We start from the raw sequence: 26,034 nt of genomic DNA, 5'->3' as shown, positions 1-26,034 counted from the left end.
AAGTCCCGGACTGCAGAATCCGGGACCGGCAGCCGCGTGACACCGGAAGTTGCGTAGACGCAACTTCCGGTGTTGCTCTGCCCATCTATGGGCACAAAAAATGGCTGACACCGGAAGTCGCATCTACGCACTTCCAGACATGCGTAGACGCGACTTTCAAAGCCGGCGCCAGCCATTTTTGGTATCCATAGATGGGCAAATCAGGGGGGGGGAAGGCTGCCGGCAGGAGAATATAAGGGAGAATAACGGGAGACGAAGTGATACGGGGGACCACCGGGAAAAGCTAAGAAAAAAACGGGGGTTTCCCGGGGAAAACGGGGTACTTGGCAGCTATGCCTCTCAGCCTTCCCCTCTCTGGTATGAACATACCCAGCTCCATCAACCTCCTCCTCCTCATATGGTGTGGTTCCCAAACCCTGCTCTCACAGAGGCCAACCAGATTTTCTCCAAGCAGGATCTGAGTTCGAGTGCACTTTTGTTGCTGCCTGCAACTGGAATTCAGAATGTCTCTGACCCGGGGAAGCAGAGCAGAAATTGAGATGCTGGAGATGGAACCTGGAATCTCCAAAGCAACTGCTTGGACGCTGAGCTCACCAAGGCAAATTCCCCATGTGTCCCCATTGCAAAAGCTTCCTAGAAAAGTGGTGGCGTTGCCCCACACAGTCGCCTGCCCACCCACCAGCAAAGAACCACCCCAGGACCACCTGAAAGAACACACCTGACAGAACATCCTCAATTCCTTATAATTTGGGAGACAGACAACGAGGAAGGCTTTTTCAAACCCTCCAACCAGGCTGGCAGGAGCAGTTGAGCTTGGGAAGTCACTTCCGTTTTCCGTTTTCCCACAATGCAATGCATTGGTGCTATGTAGGGGACGGGGCAGTGCGGGAAATTGAAAAATGGAAGGTGGAACCCCCAGACCCAGAGAACCTGCTGCCAGGGGAACAGGAGAGAGCCACTGCGGTGTCGTAGTGGTTAAGAGTGATGTTCTAGGACCTGGGAGACCAGGGTTCAAATCTTCCACTTGGCCATGAAACTCATTGAGTGGCCTTGGGCCAGCCACTGCCTCTTAGCCTAACCTACCTCACAGGGCTGTTGTGAAGATAAAATGCAGGGGAGCAATGACTATGCATGTCACTTTGAGCTTCTTGGAGGAATAATGATAATTTATTATTTATACCCCTCCCATTTGGCTGGGTTTCGCCAGCCGCTCTGGGCAGCTCCCAATAGAATATTAAAAATACAATAAAACATCAAACATTAAGAAACTTCCCTAAACGGGGCTGCCTTAAGATGTCTTCTAAAAGTCAGATAGTTGTTGATTTCCTTGACATCTGGTGGGAGGGTGTTCCACAGGGCGGGCGCCACCACCGAGAAGGCCCTCTGCCTGGTTCCTTGTAACCTCACTTCTCACAATGAGGGAACCACCAGAAGGCCCTCAGAACTGGACCTCAGTGTCCGGGCTGGACGATGGGGGTGGAGACGTTCCTTCAGGCATACTGGGCTGAGGCCATTTAGGGCTTGAAAGGTCAGCACCAAGACTTTGAATTGTGCTCGGAAGCATACTGGGAGCCAATGTAGGTCTTTCAGGACCGGTGTTATATGGTCTCGGCGGCTACTCGGTTGGGATATAAATTAGTCCAACTCCCTGCATTGAAAGGGGCTGGACTAGATGCCTCTTGAGGTCCCTTCCGACACTACAATTCTACGATCGAATTAAAAAATGGGGCCAAAGCCTGCGACAAAGCCTGTTGCTGGAGGGCGGGGGTCTCTGGTAACTGCCCGAAGATGTTCAGTGCCAATGCCCTCCCCCCACTTTATGGTCCCTCAAACCTTTGGGACAAAAGAGCAAAGAAGAAGAAGAAGTCGCTTCAGAAACAAAAGAGTCTGTCGCAACTTTCAGGCGTTTGGGAATCCCAGCTTGATGCAAAGAGGAGGCAGGTGAGAATTAAGAGGCTTGTAGGATCTCCTGGGTGTGTGTGGGGGACACACACGCTAATGGGTCAGCTGTCCCTCGCCTGCTGCAAGGATGCCCCCCTCAGGAAAGAAAACCTTGTCCGCAACAGGTGATCCAAGAGAGCTGATGTCACGCTGTAACCCAAGCCCTGCCTCCAGGCAGCTGCTGGCCCTGCCAAGCTGGCTCCACCGTTCTGGGCAGCCTGCTGGTGATGTCAGGGGAATGTGGCCTCCATCAAGGGGTAGAGTTTCCAAGGTCCTATCCTGAAGTCCTTGGGAGGAGGGGAGGCCGGTGGGGTGGCAGTCAGGGCTTCTGCATCTGTGACATCTAGCAAAGGGTGGGTGGGAAGCAGCACCCACCCTCCCCAACACCAGTTGGCTGTGTTATAGGAAAAAACCCTGCTCCTTTTCCCTTACGGGGTATCCAAGAGCCCGTATAGAGTCCTTAAGTGGGTTCCCTGTTGGTAGGAGGAAATAACAGAAGCCAACCAGAGAATATCGAGAAGCAAAGCGGCTAGTAAGTCTGATCTTTATTCAAGGAGCTGTTGCAACAGGGTCCCCACTCCCCACACGAAGGAGGGAGGAGAACCCTGAACAATGGTGCGCAAGCCCTTATATAGACTTTTGAAATTGCCCACCCTGCAGCCCAAGGCCACCCCCCTAAACATCAAAGATACATCACAGGAGGAGGTGGTCTCCAGCAGAAATCCTGCCTGCCAGGATACCTGATAATGGTCACTGATTGCATTGCCTGGGCAGCCTGGCCATTCTTTTGTGATACTAAATACTTTAATTCCTGAAAACAGCCTCAAAGTCAAGCCTGAGGTTGAAGTTTGTAGCAGAACCCCAGGCCCTCTCAGATGGGGCTGAACTCCAGCTGGCGCCCCAAAAACATCCAAAGCACCCCAATACTCCCCCTCTGCCAGCTCACGCCCCCCCGCCAAACCCACCAACCTACCTCAGCTGCCGTAAAAATTAAATTGCAGCGATAGTCTAAAACGTATCTTTTGTCACGTCGATTAATTTTCACATGTAAAGATGCATCTATAATTTATGTACATGCCTTCGGAATTTATTTCACATTTTAATTAAATTTCCCCTCCTCGTGATAATATTTTGATCTCCGATCAGAAGGCATGTAATTGGAAGCTGCTGCATAATCCCACAAAATTGGGAGGCAATCGCCACAAAGTGGATTTTGCACAAGGACCCACAACTAAGGGTTGAATGCAACTAAGCTCTAAGCAGAGGAGGCACACTGGAGTAAACGGAGCCTGGCTAGGCATGTCCCCCCTCCTCCCCCCATTTCAATGGGCCTACTCTGAGGAACGGCTACTTATGAGGAACGGCTTAGGGAGCTGGGTATGTTTAGCCTGGAGAAGAGAAGGTTAAGGGGTGATATGATAGCCATGTTCAAATATATGAAAGGATGCCATATAGAGGAGGGAGAAAGGTTGTTTTCTGCTGCTCCAGAGAAGCGGACACAGAGCAATGGATTCAAACTACAAGAAAGAGGATTCCACCTAAACATTAGGAAGAACTTCCTGACAGTAAGAGCTGTTCGGCAGTGGAATCTGCTACCAAGGAGTGTAGTGGAGTCTCCTTCTTTGGAGGTCTTTAAGCGGAGGATTGACAGCCATCTGTCAGGAATGCTTTGATGGTGTTTCCTGCTTGGCAGGGGGTTGGACTGGATGGCCCTTGTGGTCTCTTCCAACTCTATGATTCGATGATTCTATGAGTAATCGCAGGAATCACAGCTCTTCATGAACCAGGGCCTAAATAGAAACCGAGGCAGCTACCATATGCCGGGCAAGTTCCTTGTCTGTCTTGCTCGGCCCTGAAAAGAAAGGACTTTTCCAAGAGTTGGGATTGGAGAGAAAAAAGAGGGGGGAGGGAGGGAGGGAGGGAGGGAGAGCTCCAAGTTCCCAAGACTGCCCTTTATCATTATTATTATTATATGCAGTCGGACCTTGGATCCTGAATGCCTTGTGAGTCAAACGTTTTGGCTCCCAAACCCGGAAGTGAGTGTTCCAGTTTGCGAACTTTTTTTGGAACCCTAACGTCTGACACAGCTTCTGCGGCTTCCGATTGGCTTCAGGGGTTTCCTGCAGCCACTCAGAAGCCGCGCCTTGGTGTCCGAACGTTTTGAAAGTCCTACGGACTTCCGGAACGGATTTCGTTCGACTTCCAAGGCGCGACTGTATATTCATAGCAGTGGTGAGAGGAGGAATGACCACAGGGAGGAACGCAGAGAGAAGAAACGCCATGGTGCATCTCAGCAGCACAACCGGACGCCTCCATTTGCCCTGGCTGCAACAAAACATATCTCTCCCATATTGGCCTCTACAGCCACAGCAGGCCCTGCAACCGTCCAACAGTTTGACTTCAACCCCACCATTGTCTCCCACCATTGTTCCACCATTGTCTCCCAAGACAGACGGATGACAACAACATCTACTATTATTATAAATTTTAATTATTACTATAGTTAAGGTCCGTATAGTTAAAGCTATGGTTTTCCCAATAGTGATGTATGGAAGTGAGAGCTGGACCATAAAGAAGGCTGATCGCCGAAGAATTGATGCTTTTGAATTATGGTGCTGGAGGAGACTCTTGAGAGTCCCATGGACTGCAAGAAGATCAAACCTATTCATTCTCAAGGTAATCAGCCCTAAGTGCTCACTGGAAAGTCAGATCCTGAAGCTGAGGCGCCAATACTTTGGCCACCTCATGAGAAGAGAAGACTCCCTGGAAAAGACCCTGATGCTGGGAAAGATTGAGGGCACTAGGAGAAGGGGACGACAGAGGATGAGATGGTTGGACAGTGTTCTCGAAGCCACCAACATGAATTTGACCAAACTGCGGGAGGCAGTGGAAGACAGGAGTGCCTGGCGTGCTCTGGTCCATGGGGTCACGAAGAGTCGGACACGACTAAACGACTACACAACAACATTAAAATCTTGCCCAGGGCAACCCAAAGCAACTTATAATCCACTCAACTTACAAACTTAGATACATTAAAACCAAGTGGAAATGAATACTGTACATTAAAAAATCATACTGCCCCCCCTCTCATATATCCTAGCAGTTTATTTTGCACAATTCCATTTACAAGTGACAAAACTTCCCACTGGGCTTTACAAATCAAAGGCCAAATCAGGCACTGCATAACAACCACCCCAGGCATAAAGTTAGCCAGGATGGGATCCTCAAAATGGTCACTGCTCTCCCGTATTAATTAGAACAGCTAACACACACACACACACCCTCCCCCCCCACCCTCAGATGCATTCATAGCTGAATGGAGCGCTGCGCCCTGGGGGAGCAAAATCGGGTTGACATCACAAAATGGTGAACTGCAAAGGCATGTTGTGACCAGTGTTTGCTGGGCCTTGGTTGCAGCTGCCTGTGTGGTCCCTGCTGCTATTAGTTGCTGAACCATATGGCTCATCATATATATTATAAAATAAAAAATTCCTTCCAGTAGCACCTTAGAGACCAACTAAGTTTGTCATTGGTATGAGCTTTCGTGTGCATGCACATTTCTTCAAGAAAGCTCATACCTATGACAAATTTAGTTGGTCTCTAAGGTGCTACTGGAAGTATTTTTTTATTTTGCTTTGACTGCGTCAGACCAACACGGCTACCTACCTGTAACATATCTATTACCTATGCCAGTGATGGGCAACCTTTTGAGCTTGGTGTGTCAAAATTAGCCAAAAAACCGAGCATAACTCGGGTGGTGTGTCACTTCGAGGAAAAAACCATAATCTTGTGATATTTATAGTTTAAATAACAAAAATGTATAATTGTAATATATGACTGTATTTAATAAACCAAAAACTAATTATTTAACCTAACCAAACCAAAGCTTTTTGGGGGGAGCTGCTGATCAAAGTTTTGCAGGTATTTTTGGGGGGTGCAAAAGTTGCTTTGCTTTTTTGGGGGGGTGCCCCAAAGCTGCTGCACTTTTTGGGGGGGAAAGAGAACAGAAATGAATGATGAATAATACCTTCACTGGAACTAACACGCAGCACCGACATAGTCTGCCAAAGCGCAAAAAAACCCAGCACAGAATGGGTTAAAAAATGAACGCTGATACACCCAATCATTGTCTGCCAAAGTGCCAGAAAAAAAGCACAGAAAGGGTTAAAAGCCCAATCTCTGGCTAACAACAACAACAACAACAACAACAACAACAACAAAAGGATCTGGGTTTTAATAGCGGAGACAAGCTGTAGCGTGAGGAGGAGAGGGAGAACAAATGGGGGGGAAAGAAACAACAGCGTGAATGGGCTGATGGGGCGTGTGCCAGCAGTGAGGGCTCTGCGTGTCATGTCTGACACGCGTGTCATAGGTTCGCCATCACTGACCTATGCTATGCTTCACTGCGTGCTCCTCCTGGAGCACCGACTGGATTTCCTCCACCTGCTTTGTCAGGAAATCCACCTTCCTCTTGAAAAAACCTCTGGCATCATCCACCGACTTTTCTACATAGCAACCTGTTCCTGCGTCTATCAAGACCTGACCAACACCGGAAACTTCACAGGAGCTGGAAAATGGGACGAAGTAGCCCTTTAGCTTCATTGGTTTTGTTCAAAACTGTCAGGCGGTCCTTGGCTTCCACACATGTTGCCTGCACCACCTTAAGCTGTGCAATGGATGAAGAAAGGAACTCCAACTTCCTGGTCCTGACAGTCCTGAAGAACTTCCTGACAGTAAGAGCTGTTCAGCAGTGGAATTTGCTGCCAAGGAGTGTGGTGGAGTCTCCTTCTTTGGAGGTCTTTAAGCAGAGGCTTGACAGGCATATGTCAGGAATGCTTTGATGGTGTTTCCTGCTTGGCAGGGGGTTGGACTGGATGGCCCTTGTGGTCTCTACCAACTCTATGATTCTATGGTCCAGCTGATTCTATGGTCCAGCTGGTTCTTCAGGATCTCCAGCTGCGACAGCAAAAGGTCCCGTGATGTCCACCTGCTGTGCCATCTTGGGAGGTGAGGGGAAAGCCGCCCCTCTGCATGCTGTACCGGGCACAGGCAGGCCCATCCTACCCACTTCTAAAAGCCCACAATAGTCAAAGGCCCATAGCCTGGTTAGAGAGGAAAGTTTTCACCTGGTGCCTGACAATATGCAAGGAAGGTGCCAGACGAGCCTTTCTGGGGAGAGCATCCCACAAGCAAGGAACCACTACAGAAAAGTCCCGTTCTCGTGCTGCCATCCTCTGGGCCTCTCCTGGAGGAGGCACATGAAGAAGGGCCTCAGATGATGGTTGAGGAGTCCAGGTTGGTTCATATGGAGAGACGGGGTCCTTGAGGCATTGCGGTCCTTCAACCTGTGCTGACCTTGTCTCCAATGCTAGACTGATACTCTCAAGGTTGCTTCTGGCATTTCCTTCCTCCTCCTCTTTGCTCCTCTGCTTGAGAGAGGAGATCAAAGAGCAGGCCTGCTGACCCCCTGGAGCTCCCTGGTGGCAGGGGGGGGGCTCTGGGATGGGGGAGGGGGAGGAGGACAGAAATCCAATTATAAAATGGACCATCTCTGACTGTTCACCTGCATGGGATACTCTTGTGGCAGGGGAGGACCCATGGAGGGGGGTGGGAAGAAGGTGGAAAAGGTGTTTATGTATGTACCGTTTTTTGTAATTTGTAAAATCAATAAAAATTATGTTAAAAAACAACAACAAAGAGCAGGCCTGGCTCTGTGGGTGGCACTGTGGTCTAAACCACTGGGCCTCTTGGGCTTGCCAGTCGGAAGGTCGGCGGTTCAAATCCCCACAATGGAGTGAGCTCCTATTGCTCTGTCCCAGCTCCTGCCAACCTAGCAGTTCGAAAGCACGCAAGGGCAAGTAGATAAATAGGTACTGCAGCGGAGGGAAGGTAAACGGCGTCTCCGTGCGCTCTGGTTTCTGTCACGGTGTCCCGTTGCGCCAGAAGCGGTTTAGTCCTGCTGGCCACATGAGCCGGAAAGCCGTCTGCGGACAAACGCCGGCTCCCTTGGCCAGAAAGCGAGATGCGCGCCGCAACCCCATAGTTGCCTTTGACTGGACTTAACCATCCAGGGATCCTTTACCTTTTTACCTTTACCTCTGAAAGAACTCTTTTCTCTCCTGCCAAGCATGTTATTTCCTTGAATGGAGTGAGCTTTCTCCCCCACCCCTAAACTCAGCATCTCTGTGTGATTATATCCAAGGCTAAGACCTGCCCCTCTAGCATGGATTCCCAGAGTCATAGAGTCGTAGAGTTGGAAGGGACCACTGCCAGAAGGAGCCTGGATTTTCACTTTCTGTTTCTCCTTCTGGTGTTCTGTATATAGTGTCAACGCTTGGACTTATTAGAAGCTATTGTAAGTTTAAGTTAAGTCTACTGCAACTGGATTTGTTAGGGATAGTGCCAATTCTGAATGTATTGGATTTGTGACCATTATGCTCATTTGCCTTCAGGAGCAGTAAAGCTCTGCTGGATGAAATATAATTGCCTCTGGTCTATTTCGTTTGGGAATCCTGCAACGTGTCTAAGTTTTTACTCTGCTAACTATACATCAGAGTTCTACCCTGAATCATTATTGAGTAGAATTTCCATGGCAACAACCACGGTCATCTAGTCGAGCAGAAATCATGAGCCTGTGACCCTGAGATTATAAGTCTCAATGGTCACTGGCGGAGGAACAGGGCCGGCTCTAGGCAGAGTCCCAGTGGCGCGGGGAGCAAGGGCGCCGGGCCGGTAGGCGGGACGCTGCGCGACGAAGCCGCGTGGAAGCCATGCTGCGAGGGTGGGGCGCCGGAGCGATCTCCGCCCCTCGGCGCCAGGGCGCCCGACTTGCTCGAGACTGCCCTGCGGAGGAAGGTGGGTGCCGGGGGGGCAGTACACACCGGGTGTCAGCCGTGAGGGCGGGTGACATCGCCATGCCGCCCCCCCCCCACTCGCTGTGCAGGCGGTGGGCCAATGGGGACGATGCTACCATGGGCGGCTAGCAGCGCAGCGCCCCACACACTCTCTGTGTGGGCGGCAGGTGGCTAGGAATGCTCGCCGTGTGGGCGGCTAGCCTTGCCCCCCCACCGCTCCGGGTGCCGGGGGAGGTAGCTCCGCCCCCGAGACAGTGCATGGCTCAGCTTCCAACCTACATTTTAACCCTGCACTCATATATTACGTCAAGACATGTTCCACACGCACTCCTGTTTCAAAACTGCAGCAGAAAAGTTGCATCCTTGCCCTGTTCTGTTTGCCCACTGGCCAGCCCTCCAAGAAAATGCAACACGCCTATCTAAGCAGTTGTTGCCGTGGCGAATGCAGCTCTGCTTTCTCGCCTGGAGGGGTCTTGCAATTTAGGGTGCAAAGGGATTTTATGGCCTTACATGTGTACTGCTTCTTATGAACAGGTCCCTCTGCTCTAAGCGACATTTCTTGCAGGACTGCCTCTCCGGGCTACGCATTATGCGCAGAAGAGATGCATAATTGGTTTTAGGCATATCTATTTATTGTTTTATATTTATGTATGTCCAACCCTTTCCCTCAAGGTGGCTTACCAATAAAATTAAGGACCGCTCAAGCGTATAAATATCAATCATGAAAAACAGGTACGCATTGATAGAATTAAAACTGTGTACATATCTAAACGATATAAAACCATATAGATGATTACAATAAAAGTGGCACAGCAACTGCCCTCTTATTAAAAGCAATCGGTTCCCAATAGCTTGTTGGAAAGCCTTCACTTGCCAGTGGAAAGACAACAAGGAGGGAGCCTGTTATAAGAAAAAAACCCTGCTCCTTTCCCCTTATGGGGTACCCAAGAGCCCATGTAGAGTCCTTTTGTAGGTTCCCTATCAGTAGGAGAAAACAACAGAGGCCAACCAGAGAATATTGAGAAGCAAAGCAGCTAGTAAGCCTGATCTTTATTAACTGTTGCAACAGGGTGCTCACAACCACACGCAGGAGGCAGGAGGGACCCCGGACAATGGCGCGCAAGCCCTTATATACACATTTTGAAATTTCCCACCCTGTGTAGCCCAAGACCACCCCCCATACATCATACATACATCAGAGAAGGGGCAGTCTACAACAGAATCCTGTCTGACACAAAACCTGTCTGACTATTTAATTGCTCATCTTCTAACATTGTGTATGCCATCAAATGCCAACGGTGCCCTTCAGCTCTCTATATTGGACAAACAGGCCAAACCCTACGCCAAAGGATAAATGGACATAAATCTGACATCAGGAACCACAAGACAGAGAAACCAGTAGGAGAACACTTCAATCTCCTAGGACATTCTATACAAGATCTCAAAGCAGCTGTTTTATTACAGAGAAATTTCAGACTGGAACAGACTGGAACAGACTGGAAAGGGAAGTTGCTGAATTGGAAATCATTACCAAGCTTAAAACCATGGAAGCACCTGGGATGAATAGAGATATCGGATTCTTATCTCATTATGCATGATCAAGCTTTCTTTAGCACCTCAGCCCAGGACTAATTGCAGCCATCAGCAGCCATTAACACCCATCTACAGGTTTACCACTCCCATCAGCCCATCTCCCATTCCCACCCACCCCCCCACCCTCTGTATATATATAAGGGTCTGACACTTCTGTTTCTAGTGTATCTGAAGAAGTGTGCATGCACACGAAAGCTCATACCAAAATATAAACTTAGTTGGTCTTTAAGGTGCTACTGAAGGAATTTTTTTTATTTTGCTTCGACTCAGACCAACACGGCTACCTACCTGTAACTGACACAAAACCTGTTGATGGGTTTACCTGGCAGTTAATGGGTTTACCTGGACAGTCTGGCTCAGGCATCCCCAAACTTCAGCCCTCCAGATGTTTTGGACTACAATTCCCACCATCCCTGACCACTGGTCCTGTTAGCTAGGGATCATGGGAGTTGTAGGCCAAAACATCTGGAGGGCTGCAGTTTGGGGGTGCCTGGTCTGGCTATTCTTTTGTGATGATAACTACTTAATTCCGGAGTCCAGGTCACAGGCTCGCCCTATTCATATCTTAAATGTGCCCTTAAGGGAGGATTTGTGAACGAAGAGACAATGGGGAGGTTTTTCTCAATTCTTCCCTCCTTGCAGAGGAACATTTGAGGTCAGTTTGGGAGAGACAAAATGGTTTCAGGACATTTTCCTGTACTGTTTCAGACATGTGGTTTAGATATTCATGTATGTGTTTGCTTGGTATATTTATTTTATATCTTAGACCTTATAATTCTTTGGTGGTGTTTCCTGCTTGGCAGGGGGTTGGACTGGATGGCCCTTGTGGTCTCTTCCAACTCTACGATTCTATGATTTTCTTATAACAAATGTGGAAGGGAAAAAAAGATAGCTGCAGAAATGTAACAGCTCTCATTTCAGGATTTGCATTATGGGCAGAGAGGCTGCATGCCCAGGACCGCCCCCCCTTTCCTAATTGAAGCTGATGCATTTGGAGAAACAGGCCCCTGGGAAAGTGGATGATAGATGGCCCTGCGGAACGGGGGAGAACGCTCCCCTTCCCGGGCTGCCCGCAAGGCAGAGAGATTTAGAGTGAGGCGCGACCGGCAAGCCGATTTGGACGCCAAGAGTGGATTTTAAGAGCCGGTCTCCACATCTAATGGCGCACAACCTTTCACCCCCCCCCCCTCGCCATAGGCCGGCCGGTGGCAGTGACAGTAACTTACAATCCCTGCACCGCAGCCAAATTGGCCCGAGATTCCTCTCTCTGCTTGAAGCATGCAGCTGCTTCCTCCGAGAGGCGATTATGCTCTGGCTGGCTCTCTTATCGGTTTGGAAGAAGCAGAGATTTTTATCGGGATACTGGCTGAATCCCCAAAGGGCTATATTATACACACAAATACTATATATATATTATCAGAGTGGGGGGTGGCGAGCACGGAAAAGAAAACCAAAAGGATAACTCTCTCAAAAGCGTGACATCCCTTTAAATGGGAAGAGGTAACATCAGTTCCGGGCACTGGGAGCTTTTAGAGGAAAAGAAATGGGTTAGTTTGGAATCCTTTAATGGCGAGTGGATCATGTAAACTCCAGGCTTTGCTGGGAGAGATTATCGAAGCATCAACAAAAAACAAAACAAAAACCCACTTGCCTTTTAATGCGAGGAAGGCTGTTTAGAGATACAGTGGTACCTTGCAAGACGAATGCCCTGCAAGACGAATTTTTTTGCAAGACGAATGCGTCTTGCAATCTGATGGTGACTCGCAAGACGAATTCGTTTTGCGAAAAATTTGTCTAATCGCAGTTTCCCATAGGGATGCATTGAAATTTAATTAATGCGTTCCTATGGGCAAAAAAAAAAAAAAAAGAAATTTCAATGCATTCCAATGGAAACCGTGATTCGCAAGACGAATTTTACTGACTGGCAGTAGATAGCTGTGTTTTGGTTCATGAATTGGTTGGGAAAGGGCAAACTGTAACGCAGGGGGCAGCAAACTTTTTCAGCAGGTTGCTGGTCCACTGTCCCTCAGACCATGTGGTGGGCCGAACTATATTTTGGGCAAAAAAACCCAAACAAATTCCTATGCCCTGCAAATAACCCAGAGATGCATTTTAAATAAAAGTACACATTCTACTCATGTAAAAACACGCTGATTCCCGGACCGTCCGTGGGCCAGATTGAGAAGGCGATTGGACCAGATCTGCCCCCGGGCCTTAGTTTGCCTTCCCATGCTGTAACACAACCCACGGAGCCACTGCCATTGATTGATCTTATTGGGGGATGACTCCTAGATGCATATGGAGGAATAGCTTGGCTGGCTAGAGCAGGGTGCTAACAATTCCAAGGTTGCAGGTTCGATCCCCACATGGGGCAGCTGCATATTCCTGCATTGTACAGGGTTGGACTAGATGATCGCCAGGGTCCTCTCCCTCAAAATAAAAGCAAGAACCCAGTCCTCATGGACAAAGGGCTGGATTTAGGACTTTTTCCCCAGCTGGAACTAACAAAGACTCAGTTCCGGCACCTGAAGGAGTGTCTCCACCCCCATCGTTCAACCCAGACACTGAGGTCCAGCTCTGAGTGCCTTCTGGCAGTTCCCTCCCTGCGAGAAGTGAGGTTGCAGGGAACCAGGCAGAGGGCCTTTTCGGTGGTGGCGCCCTCCCTGTGGTACGCCCTCCCATCAGATGTCAAGGAAAGAAATAACTACCTGACTTTTAGAAGACATCTGAAGGCAACCCTGTTTTGGGAAGTTTTTAATGTTTGATGTTTTATTGTGTTTTTAATATTCAGTTGGGAGCGATGGGCGGGGTATTATTATTATTATTATTAATCTCAGGTGGGCGCCATTTCCATTACAGTGGTACCTCAGGTTACGAACTTAATTTGTTCCGGAGGTCCGTTCTTAATCCGAAACCGTTCTTAACCTGAGGCGTGCTTTCGCTATTGGGATTCTGCTGCCGCCGCACGATTTCCATTCTCATCCTGGGGCAAAATTCTCAACCCGAGGCACTACTTCCGGGTGAGCGGAATTTGTAACCCGAAGCGTTTGTAACCTGAAGCGTTTGTAACTCAATGTACTACTTTATAAGAGAACAAGGGAGGCATTCATGGTGAGTTCTTGCACCTCTTTTTCTAGAAAAATAGCCCTGATTACATGCTTCATCCAAAGGTCTCAGGACGGTTCAACACTATAAAAACACTGGGAAATGATACACAATGAATTGAAGAAAATGTTGAAAATAAATGGCCTCGGTCCAGTATACCTGAAGGAGCGTCTCCTCCCCATCGTTCTGCCCGGACACTGAGGTCCAGCACCGAAGGGCCTTCTGGTGGTTCCCTCGCTACAAGAAGCCAAGTTACAGGGAACCAGGCAGAGGGCCTTCTCGGTAGTGGCACCCACCCTGTGGAACAACCCTCCCACCAGAGGTCAAAGAGAACAACAATTACCAGACCTTTAGAAGGCATCTTAAGGCAGCCCTGTTTAGGGAAGCTTTTAATGTTTGATGGATTTCTGTATTTTAATGTTTTGTTGGAAGCTGCCCAGAGTGGCTGGGGGAACCCGGCCAGATGGGCGGGGTATAAATATATTATTATTATTATTATTATTATTATTATTATTATTATTATTATTATTAAACAACCAGAAGCTTTCTTGTTAGGCATTTTATGCCAAGATTTACCGAAAGAGAAGAGGATGCTATTCATGTATGCTACTACAGCGGCAAGAATCTATCACACAAAATTGGAAGGCTGGAGAAGTACCAACTTAAGAACAATGGCAAGAAGAACTGATGAACTATGCAGAAATGGCAAAAATGACGGACAGACTTCAGGAAAAAGAACAACAGTGACTTTGAAAGAGAATGGGAACCATTTATAATATACTTGCAGAAACTAAGGAAGACTATTGATGGCAGGATTTAAATAAACACTCACACCTTTATCAACAAAAATATGTAGAAAATAAAGAAATAATATAGTGGATTTTTTTTTTAGAAATAGCAGTGTGTAATAGATGAAAAATAAATCAGAAGTGGAAGTTGGGGGAAGCCCAGGAGGGGTGGGAAGAGGGAATGTAATATGAATCAAAATAAAAAAAATTCCTTCCAGCAGCACCTTAGAGACCAACTAAGTTTGTCATAGGTGTAAGGGGGAGACAGTATAGAGAACCTCCCCCTTGCATCAGAAGTAGCTCCTCCCCAAGCAGTGATGGAAGCGAGGACGCTGAGGAAACCAGTCAGGAAGTGGAGAGAGAGTGCCGGGGCTCTGGCAGCATGGGAGAGCCCCGGCTACACAGGAGGGAGGGGATAGAGGGGAAAAGGGGGGAGAAGGAAAGCATGGAGCGTAGACCCTTTCCTCCGGTTCCGGAATTACGCAGGAGAAAAAGGGGAAGGGGGTTCACTGTCCCGAGACTCTTATGTTGGAGGAAGTCACGCGGAGGCGCAGTGCCGGATTCTGCATCGGAATGAGCAGACATGTTTTCCACACCTGTCTCACTGTAAATAGAGTGCACCAATAAAATACTGTTGAAAGACAAGCATGTGGAGCGTCGTTACTGGAGTAGTCGCAAGAACCCCTGACAATAGGTATGAGCTTTCGTGTGCATGCACACTTCTTCAGATGAATGTTATGGATAAGTGATGTTTGTAATAACTGAAAAGGAAAGTTGATTTTAAAAAAAATCATAAAAATAAACAAGATAAAAACACAAATAAGTAGTCAAAACAGAAGCAACCAAACAGTAACCCCCACAAGCACATTAAAAAGGCTGCAGAATGTTAACCGGCCCAAGGAGGAACGTTTTCGTCTGGCGCCTAAATAGCGACATGGGAAGGTGTTTAAAAGTCAGACCATTGAAACATGTTGCACCAATTGGCAGCAGCTGACCTGCAGGATTTTGGGGTCTCTGCCAGGTCTCTCCGGAGATGCCATTGGAGGAAGGGACCCGGGGGCCTGCCAAGTGAGAGCTCTGCCCCCTTTGCTCTCAGCGAGCGGGATGCAAGCTCTGCCCCCACCTGCTTGCTTCTTTGAGGGCCGGTTCATAATGGGCTGCTGACAGGCCGGCCTTAATGCCAAGACTATATTGGGGGGGGGGAGAGAGAGAGAGACCTTGGAGCCAGAAACAACAGGCGGCGCACACACGCGCCCGGCATCCCGCTGAGATGCCCATAATCTCTGCGCCCTCCACACTTGTGGCAAGAGACTGGGGAGCCCGTGCAAGACCTGATCGATGCTGCCTGCGGGGAGTGCCAAGTGCAAGGGAAGGGAGCTGGGAGAGGGGAGGAGGACCGGGTTCCTATTAACAGCAGCTGTAAGTGGATCTTGAAATTGAATCTTACACGTCCCCGACTCCCAGGGGGGTGTCAACACAGCAGGGAGCTAAGCTCGGGAGACATCGATCCAGCTGCAAAGTGGCGGAGGCAGCCGCCTCCTGCATCTACAGTGGCGGTTCATGTTCGCCCTCTCTCCCAGCAGGGAGCTCGCTGCACACGGCAGGCGGGGCCCCATTTGCCGCAAGGTGGCCGGGCCGCTTCTGCCATCCATTCAGCCCAGCGTCCTGTTGCTGAGACCGGCCACAGGCAGGGCTTGAAGGCAGCCTCCTTCCTATGCTCCGTGGCCCCGTTATTTAGTAATTTCAGGTAGACTGCCCTTGCTCAGGGAGGTTCGATTTGGATGAGCTAATAGACCTGCATAAGAAGGATGCTGTTGGATGGCATGAGGGTGCTAGTATTCAGAGGCCTTCAATATTGGAGAAAGCCATTTAACAACAACAACAACAACAACAACAACAACAACAAATTTATACCGCGCCCATCTGGTTGGGTTTCCCCAGCCACTCTGGACGACTCCCAACAGAATATTAAAAACACGATAAAACATCAAACATTAAAAACTTCCCTAAACAGGGCTGCCTTCAGATGTCTTTTAAAAGTCAGACAGTTGTTTATTTCCTTGACATCTGGAGGGAGGGCGTTCCACAGGGCAGGCGCCACCACTGAGAAGGCCCTCTGCCTGGTTCCCTGTAACCCCACTTCAGTAACCTCACTTCACGCCACCGCAAGTAGATAAATAGGTACCGCTGTGACGGGAAGGTAAACGGTTTCCTTCACGGTGTCCTGTTGCGCCAGAAGCGGTTTAGTCCTGCTGGCCACATGACCCGGAAAGCTGTCTGCGGACAGCCTGAAAGTGAGATGATCGCCGCAACCCCACAGTCGCCTTTGAGTGGACTTAACCCTCCAGGGGTCCTTTACCTTATTGGTTCAGAAAGGATGGATTAGGTACAGTAGGTTTGCTTTTAAATTCACACTGAATTGACATTTCCCCCCTTCCCCACCACCAAGGTAACCCCAACAAGCCCCTACAAATTGTAAGATGGTGAGGGGGTCCGATCCCCACCTGGGAGGCCTCCGCTGTGGAAGACTGCCGAACGTCTGCGACACCCAAGGAGAGTCTGGCAGCCCTCCATATCCGCAGGGCAATTTGCATATTAAATACACACCAATCTGCATATTAAGTGCCCATTTGCATAGAGGAAGTCATCTTGCATTGGCACCAAAAATAAACACACACACAGAAAAAGGCAGCTCTGGAATGCGTAAAGTTTGAAAAAATCAATAAAGGGTCATATTGCGAGAGACATCAAGATGGCAAGAGACAAGGGGAGTGTTTTGAATCTTCTGCCGAGTGCTGCACAGGGTTATGAGCGGTTTCTGGGCTTTTTGGCAAGCTGTCTGGGCTGCCCAGGTCAGATCTGCTCTAGCCATTAGGTAACACAGCCTCAGATATGAACACCCCGCAGGATATGCCCAGGATTACAGCTGATTTCTGCTGTCCAGATCCATTTAAGGTAATTTTTGCAAGACCTGACTTGCCAAACTTGTCACTAGCTTTGCAAAACCCAACCTGCTGCGTCATCTTCATGCATCAAATTAGGGATGGAGGAGCAATGCAATTCAGTACTCATTCAAGACCAAATCTACCAAATCTTCGCTTTCTGAAACAACATGAGAACCCAAACGCAGGTAGCCTTTGAAGTTAACACGTTTGTTGTTTTTTTAAAAAATCGCAATGCGGTACTCCCACCAGTGTTCACAAAAAATCATATATTGGGGAAAGTGCATGCAAAAATGAAGATGCTGTTGTTGTTGTTTAGTCATTTAGTCGTGTCCGACTCTTCGTGACCCCATGGACCATAGCTAGTGAAGATGCTAGTGAAGATAAAATACAAAAATGCATTTTATAGGAGAAATTGCTTGCAAAAACAATGTGTGCATTGGTTAGAGCTGCCTATAGAAGTGTGTTCACCAGGGGGAAATTCACAATAAAATGCTGGTGAATTTTCAAGAGGATTTTAAAAATAAAAAAATAAAAAAATCCCAGATTGCTGCGAAATGTGGAGAACCGAATTTGAGATTGGAAAAACGAGAAACAGGCAGATCGCACACCAAATAGAAAACTTTGGGCTTGAAAACCGCTTTGGTTTAGCCGAGTTAAACGTGCTTCTTAAGAAATCGTTTTCTTTGCTAGTCAGCTAAACAAAGACAGGCCTGGGAAAGACACAAATCCAATATGTCACAACTATTTTTGAAGGCACATAGGGACCATTAGGTCCAGTTGTGACCGACTCTGGGGTTGCGGCGCTCATCTCGCTTTACTGGCCGAGGGAGCCGGCGTACAGCTTCCAGGTCATGTGGCCAGCATGACTAAGCAGCTGCTGGCGAACCAGAGCAGCGCACGGAAACGCCGTTTACCTTCCAGCCGGAGAGGTACCTATTTATCTACTTGCTCTTTGACGTGCTTTCAAACTGCTAGGTTGGCATAGGGAGTCCCTATTTCCCTATCTCCTCCTGCCCATTTTCAAAATCCATAGAAACTGGAGGAGTGTCATGAATGTCCTAAGGTTGCATTCAGATGAAACTTTGCTCCCTCTTCCTGGCGTTTCCTTTCCTGTCAATTCTTGCATTTTGTGTGATCTTTCAGACAATGCAAAAGGCACTTCCGGAAATCTAGTGTTAATTGTTTTGGCAGGTGAAGCAATCAGTTAACTCAGAAAATCAGGGGAGCTTTGTGTTTTAATTTTCACGATCGCTCTGTTGCCCCTTGCGGGATGAAATTTGCGCTGGCATCCTGGCATACAGTTAAAACTGGGCAATGCATGGCAGCATAATCACCCCAAATCTCAATAGTTAACCACACAAAGATCAGCTTTATTGGGATAATAATAGTAGTAGTAATAAATACGGTATATACCCAGCCCATCTGGCTGGGTTTACCCAGCCACTCTGGGTGGCTCCCAACAGAATTACAAACATACCCAGCTCCCTAAGCCATTCCTCATAAGGCATCGTTTCCAGGCCTTTGACCATTTTGGTTGCCCTCCTCTGGACACGTTCCAGCTTGTCAGTATCCTTCTTGAACTGTGGTGCCCAGAACTGGACACAGTACTACTCCAGGTGAGGTCTGACCAGAGCAGAATATAGTGGTACTATTACTTCCCTTGATCAAATGCTATACTCCTATTGATGCAGCCCAGAATTGCATTGGCTTTTTTAGCTGCTGCATCACACTGTTGACTCATGTCAAGTTTGTGGTCTACCAGGACTCCTAGATCCTTTTCACATGTACTGCTCTCAAGCCAGGTATAAATATATTTATACCCCGCCCATCTGGTTGGGTTTCCCCAGCCACTCTGGACGACTCCCAACAGAATATTAAAAACACGATAAAACATCAGACATTAAAAACTTCCCTAAACAGGGCTGCCTTCAGATGTTTTCTAAAAGTCAGATAGTTGTTTATTTCCTTGACATCTGATGGGAGGGTGTTCCACAGGGAGGGCGCCACCACCGAGAAGGCCCTCTGCCTGGTTCCCTGTAACTTGGCTTCTCGCAGGGAGGGAACTGCCAGAAGGCCCTCGGAGCTGGACCTCCGTGTCCGGGCTAGACGATGGGGGTGGAGACGCTCCTTCAGGTATACAAGGCCGAGGCCATTTAGGGCTTGAAAGGTCAACACCAACACTTTGAATTGTGCTCGGAAATGTACTTTGTCAATTTCGGCTTCTCTCATATATCTGGAGGGTTGTTCCATGGAAGCTTGTTCTCCTCTGTAGAACCGAAACCAATGGATTCAAGTGGCACAAAAGGAGATTCTGACTAAACATCCGGGGGGGGGGGACTTTCTGAAAGTAAGGTAGAAAGGTAAAGGAACCCCGAGTAAGATCTGTTTGACAGTAGAGTGATCACCCAAAGATGATCAAGCGTTAGGAAACCAAGCCTTCTAAGGAGTGGTTGAAGGAGCTGGGTATGTTCAGCCTGGAAAAGAGGAGGCTGAGAGGAGATATGAGAGCCACCTTCAGATATCTCAAGGGCTGCCCCATGGAAGAGGGAAGAAGCTTGTTTTATCCTGCTCTGGAGGGTAGGACTCGAACCCATGGCTTCAAGTTACAAGAAAGGAGATTCCGACTAAACGTCAGGAAGAACCCTATGACGGTAAGAGCTGTTTGAGCAGTCTCCCTCGGGAGGTGGCGGGCTCTCCTTCCTGGGAGGTTTTTAAGCAGAGATTGGATGGTCATCTGTCATGGATGCTTTAATTCAGATTCCTGCATTGCAGAGGGTTGGGCTAGATCAGTGTTTCTCGGATGTGAGGGCGATCTGGCTGCGACATCTGTCACCCCACACAGCTGCGTGTCTGTTTCACCACACACCTTGAGCTCTCCTGGATTAGTGCATTAGTTTCACCAAACACCTTTTGCCAGGGGTCAGCAAACTTTTTCAGCAGGGGGCCGGTCCACTGTCCCTCAGATCTTGCAGGGGGAGGGCGGACTATATTTTGAAGAAAATAAATAAAAAAGAACGAATTCCTATGGCCCACAAATAACCCAGAGATGCATTTGAAATAAAAGGACACATTCTACTCATGTCAAAAACACGCTGATTCCTGGACTGTCCGCGGGTTGGATTTCAAAGGCGATTGGGCCCGATCCGGCCCCCAGGCTTTAGTTTGCCTACCTATGCCTTATGCATTAGTGCAATGAATATTCATGCCTTGATTGTTTCGTACGGCAGCGGGGGAGAGGGGATGAGAAGAAGAAAATGTATTGGGAAGCTGGATTTTGAAGCCAGTACCAGATTATTATTTTTTTGGTACCTTTTTTTTGTGTTCCTCTTACAGAAAAAGACATTGCAGATAGCGCGGGAGACAGCTTATGCTGCTATCTTCCAATTCATATTGGCGCACCCTTAACCTCAGCCTACAAGAAAAGCATTCTCGAAGCACACAAACGTCAACTGGAAATTTTAAAGTGCGGACCTCAATAGAGCCTGCTTGTGCATCTCTGCACCTGCCTTGCATTTAACCTTGGCATCAATAGATGTTTTGAGGCACTCCACTTTGAATCTCTCTCTCTGTTATTAATGGCAACAATAAATACGTTCCCAGAGCCTGCCGCCAAATATTTGACAGGTTATTTTCAAATCAACATGCGATTCCTGACTGCCGCGGCTCCTGGCTTTGTGCAAGCCCCCTTCTTCCCCCATCCTCTTCCTCTCTTTGCCTTCCAAAGTGCATGTTATATGTGCACCTTCTGTGTATCTCCGCTTAACAAAAACAGCAGCCTCCAAACCAGAGGTTTCCAGTGGGAGGAAACGGGCTTGCTAAACCCTTTCCGCTTTCAGCCGTGCTTCTGCTCAAAACCATTACCCCCACCCCAGCTTTTCTTGACCTTGGCGAGTGGGGGGGGGGCGAGAATCTCTCCTCTACAACATGAGATAAAAATGCATGTTTCCTCTTAGCACATTCTAATGAGCCAGGGGTTGACAACGTGTGGTCCATGGGCTGGATCCGGCCCACAAAGACCATTTTACCGGCCCACGAGCCACCCCCGAACCGAGCTGCCCGCTCGGCAAGTCCCCCAGACGCTGTGCTAAACCAGCGCAGCATGGGGACTCGCCGAGCGGTGCGGGAAATCGTGCCTGCGCATGCGCAGATACCGGAAATCGCTTCTGCGCATGCCCAGACACCGAAAATTGCTTCTGCGCAGGAGCAATTTCCAGCGTCTGGGCATGCGCAGAAGCGATTTCCGGTGCCACAGACATGCACAGACACGATTTCCGGCGTTGTGCTGCGCCAGTCCAGCCCACGGATGATCTCCGCGGGAGTGATCCGGCCCATGGCCGGTAAGCATTGCTGACCCCTGTATTGAGCCACCCACAACCTGAAACCACTTGCTTGCGGTGCACATGCCCAACCACCAGGATTGCCAGCGATCCCCCCCCCAATTGGAAACGGTAGCCGAAATTGCTGCTGTTTGCGTAGTTCGTCTGTGGTCAGGAATGGAAACCAGTCACGCTGAATATGACTGCCATCCATTCACATTGCAGCTGCTGTTTTTAAGTCTGCAAATGACATGTAATGAATGATGGGAGGTCTTAAGAAAAAAAGAGAGAAAAGAATACATTTTGACGTTTCCTTCGCATTGCAACAAATGCAAATAGTTAACCAAGTTACTTACATTCAATAGCAGGGATTAAGCAACGGAACTGCGGCAGAAGGGAAACAGCGCTGACTGCGATGTGTTCGGGTCAGGAGGGGAATCGCTGGTTCCTTACGTCCCTGTCTACTGCCGAGGAATGGATCCCAACCTTTCACCTGGAAGACTCTGCTCTGAAATTCCAAATCTAGACCACGCCAGAGAGGCAACTCCAGACATTTCCCAAACTCCCTAGAAACGAGAAGCTGTTTTCTTTTTAAAACATATACAACCCCTGTCTCAGTTTTGGCCTCCTCAAAGCTACACCCTCCTGGAGCAATCTCTGCGGTATGAGGAGGAGATTCGGAAGGGGCTGCCAAGGGCCCACACATGGGGGTGGGGAGTGCCAGACCCAGAGACCCTTTAAGACTCAGCTGTGTGATCCAGCAAGAGATTTAAAGGCCACCCGAGGACTGGGGGAAGAGTCCAGGGTACCGCAGGGAGAGAACACTTTCATTGCCAGGAAAGAAAAACTGGCCAGAAGGGGGAAATGTGGAACAATTTATTCCAGGTCCACGTGGGAGTTTTCTTGGGCTGCAAACGAACCTGAAGCTTCCAGCGTTTGTCAGAAATTAGTGTCAAGATTTCGCCCTCATCTGCTTGAGGAGAGGGAGGGCTTCAAATTACATGCCGGGCTGGGATGTGTTGTAAATCCTTGCTCTAAAAAGACACACTCCGACACAGCAAAGTCCACGAGTTTAGAACAAGGCAGCTAGCTGGGGCAGAAGCTCCGAACCAGCAGGTTTGGGGTGCTTGACTTTTTTGGGGAGAACATCTAAAAAAAGGGAGAGGAGGAGGGGAGCTTCTGTGTCAGGCTCACTCCTAGGGTTGCCGGACTCAATAGAGGACAGGACTTCTGTGCCTTTAGTTGCCCTGCTCTCTTTTGAGTCTGGAAACCTTAAAGAGAAACCAGCAGACCCTTTGTTTAATTTCCAAGCAAAGGTTTCCAGACTCAAAAGAGAGCAGGGCAATTAAAGGCACCAAAGTCCTGTCCTCTATTGAGTCTGGCAACTCTACTCACCCCATGGTTCAAAATGGAAAGAGCCTGGTTCTATCTAGGGATGGGCAAGGGCTCCCTTATTTTAGCCTTTTTGCCAATCTAACGTTCAGTTTTCCACATCAGTTTGTGATCCCCCCCATAATAATAATAACAACAACAACAATAATAACAATAGCAATATATTTATACCCCTGACGTTCCATCAATTGAACTTCCAAAAGGGCTGCTTGAAAGCCCTTTTGCAAGGAGTCCAGAGCTGCTCTTTGAACCTCAGAACTTTTACAGAGTAGCAAAGGGCTGTGCTTTGAAGTGCTGGCAACCGAGACTTCAAAGCGCAGCACCAGCTGATGCCCAGCTATCAAATGTGATCCAGCGTGGATGGGGGAATCTGGCCTGCCATGCAGGTAAGATTCACCACCTTTTTTCTTTAACGTAAGAAGAGTCTCGCCTCTGATAATATATGATCACCTTGACTCCAAGGACAGCCTCCTCCTTCTCCACGAATTTTTCATACCCCCTGTTAAAGCTCTCCAAGACAGAAGTCGTCACTACCTCTTGTGGCAGCAAATTCCATAGTGGAACTATGAGCTAAGTGTTCAGGAGAGGACATACTTTACAGCTCTCTGCCTGAAACCCTGGACAGCTGTTGTCATCGGAGGAGACAATACTGAGCAATATAGCCAAGAGTCGGATCCAATCTTCCATTCAGGACAGGCTAAAGAGAGCGCTTCTTCACACACACTGCTTTCAGTTCAACCACGGAACTCCCTGCCACAGGAGGCAGCAATGGCCCCCAACTAGGATGGCTTCAAAAGAGCATCAGGCAAATTAATGAAGGACAAGGGTACCAGTGGTTATCAGTCATACTCTGCCTCCAACTGCTGGAGGCTGTGTGAAACTGACCCTGAATCCCACCTGCTAGGAATCACAAGTGGGGGGGGGAGTGTTCTCGCACTCAGGTCCTGCTCGCACAGGCATCTGGTTGGCTGCTGCAGGAACTAGGCGAGATGGACCACTGGCCTGATTCAGCAGGCTCGTCTTAACATTCTTGGCTTCTGGCGTGAAGCCATTGTTGTTGCAATGCTGGATCCACCTCAACAGGAACCCCGAGCCTCGCCGTTTCAGCAGGCGAGTCGCACCCTCCGCAAATTGATAACGAATACTCCCTGCCACAGGAAATTCCAGCCCAACATTCCAGCAGGGCGGCCCACTTTGCTGCTCATTTCTCAGCGCTTCCCTTGCTTTCTTCCCCCCCCCCCCCCGGGAGGGTCCAGCAGAGGAGGAATCTCCTCCTACATCCTGGATAGCTCACAGCGGTTCCCACGAAGGGTCGCCGATCTCCCGGAAAGGTCTCGGCGAGCCCTGAAATCCTTGGCTCACCCCAGTCTCCCAGCACGGCTCCAGCCTCCTTGCGAGGTCAAGGATTGAGTAGCAGCCTGCTTTCTTGGCTGCAACAATAGTTAGCCTGTAAACAAGAGGCTAAGAGCACAAGGTTCCTTTCGCTCTCTCCCATGATGGAGAATGTGCAAAGCAATGCATGACTCATAGCTCAGGCTCGCCGAGCCTCTGGCAACTTGGCTTTCTCACCTCCCTGCTCTGGGATTCAGTTGGATGTGCCAAACTGAGCAAGGAAAAAAAGAAAAGAAACGTCGGCGAGCTCTGGAAGCTACCTTTGGAGAAACAGCCATTGTTTTGCTCAAATAAGCAAGCAGAGTGGCTCCAAATGTCCTTGGGCTGCTGAAGAGGCCGGCTGCATGAATGTTCGCGCTACATAAACCTGCACCAGAAATTCGGCAGAAAAATAGATATGAATTGTAATGATCTGTAATGAGGGTCACGCGGCTGCTGCAGCCCCCAGCCAAGTGGGGAAAGTGTGTGGCCCTCCCATATTTCAGGTGTGAGTGAGGTGGCTTTTTGCCGTGACTGCAAGGGACCAAGGCAGGTGTGAGGAAACTTGGGCCCTCCTGATATTGATGGACTACAACTCCCATTATCCCTGGCTGTGCTTGTCGGGGCTGATGGGAACTGGAGTTCAGAGCAACATTTCCGAGCACAATTCAAAGTGTTGGTGTTGACCTTTAAAGCCCTAAACGGCCTCAGTCCTGTATAACTGAAGGAACGTCTCCACCCCCATCGTTCAGCGCCAAGGTCTTTCTGGCGGTTCCCTCATTGCGAGAAGTGAGGTTACAGGGAACCAGGCAGAGGGCCTTCTCGGTGGTGGCACCCGCCTTGTGGAACGCCCTCCCATCAGATGTCAAAGAGAGAAATAACTACCTGACATTTAGAAGACATCTGAAGGCAGCTCTATTCAGGCGTTTTGGGGGTGGTGCAAGCAGCCGCGATGGCTGGCAGCCTCCTCCTTTGGGCAGCTCATAGAGGCTGCCGAGGGGGGGGCAAGAAAGTGGCGGAAAGCCCAGTCCCACGTGATGCGACAGCCCTGAGAGGTGGGCACAGCGCAGGGTCTCCCTGGGTGGGAAGAAAAGGGAGCGCAAAACTTGATTTTTTAACAAATTGCTCAGTGCATCCTCATCTAATCTTGCCCCCTTCTAAAATTCATTTATTGTCGTGTCGGGGTTTGGAACTGTTCCTAAGGAGTTCCAGCTGCCTAGAAAAGAAAACCACACACGTGCACAGACCACAAACAACAACCTACATGCAAATCCAAGAAAGAACCCCAAAGATGAAAAGCGAAGGTGCCAAGTAACCAAGGAGACCGCGTTAAGCTTCCAGGCCTCAGTGAGGCCTCGCCCAGCAGCTGAAGCGCAAAGCAAAGCCGAACAGGCCCCCCCGCTCAAGTGTCTATTGCCCCTCAACGATTAATTTTGGCAGCATAAATTCAGTTTATTCGGCAGAGGCTGTTTCCCCCGTGCTGCTGCTGCCTCACAGATACCGAGGCACGCTTGGCTACTTGCCCCTATCGGGAAAACTGTAGCCAATTCTTGGCAAAGCAAGCAACATACACACACACACACTGCATCTAACAGCACTTCGCACAAGCTTCCTCCGGATACTTTTTTAGGATTTGGCTCCTCACTAAAATAATATATATGTTATGGCGCTTGAGAAAAAAAGACAGAGACTCTATTTATGTGGCAAAACAGTTCCAGTTTCCACCTCC

The 26,034-nt window shown here is 48.9% G+C and overlaps 1 protein-coding gene across 3 annotated transcripts in view; it reads right to left on the bottom strand.

The window, feature by feature from the left end:
- The window catches only part of SEMA6B (semaphorin 6B), a 189,749-nt gene that overhangs the window by 115,323 nt on the left and 48,392 nt on the right, over positions 1 to 26,034 (bottom strand). Inside the window, exon 1 of one of the 3 annotated variants that reach the window (XM_060275376.2) lies at positions 21,899 to 22,025. The exons of the other annotated variants lie outside the window; for them this stretch is intronic. The gene's annotated coding sequence lies outside the window, so the exon portion shown is untranslated. Of the gene's footprint in view, positions 1 to 21,898; positions 22,026 to 26,034 lie in introns of those variants that run through there. 3 annotated transcript variants of the gene reach the window in all.

Source organism: Zootoca vivipara, chromosome 6 (genome assembly GCF_965207765.1).
Source record: "Zootoca vivipara chromosome 6, rZooViv2.hap1.1, whole genome shotgun sequence".
In the NCBI taxonomy this organism is placed as follows: Eukaryota; Metazoa; Chordata; class Lepidosauria; order Squamata; family Lacertidae; genus Zootoca; species Zootoca vivipara.
Note: the sequence above shows the minus strand (reverse complement) of the source record. Positions and strands in the feature narration are given on the sequence as shown.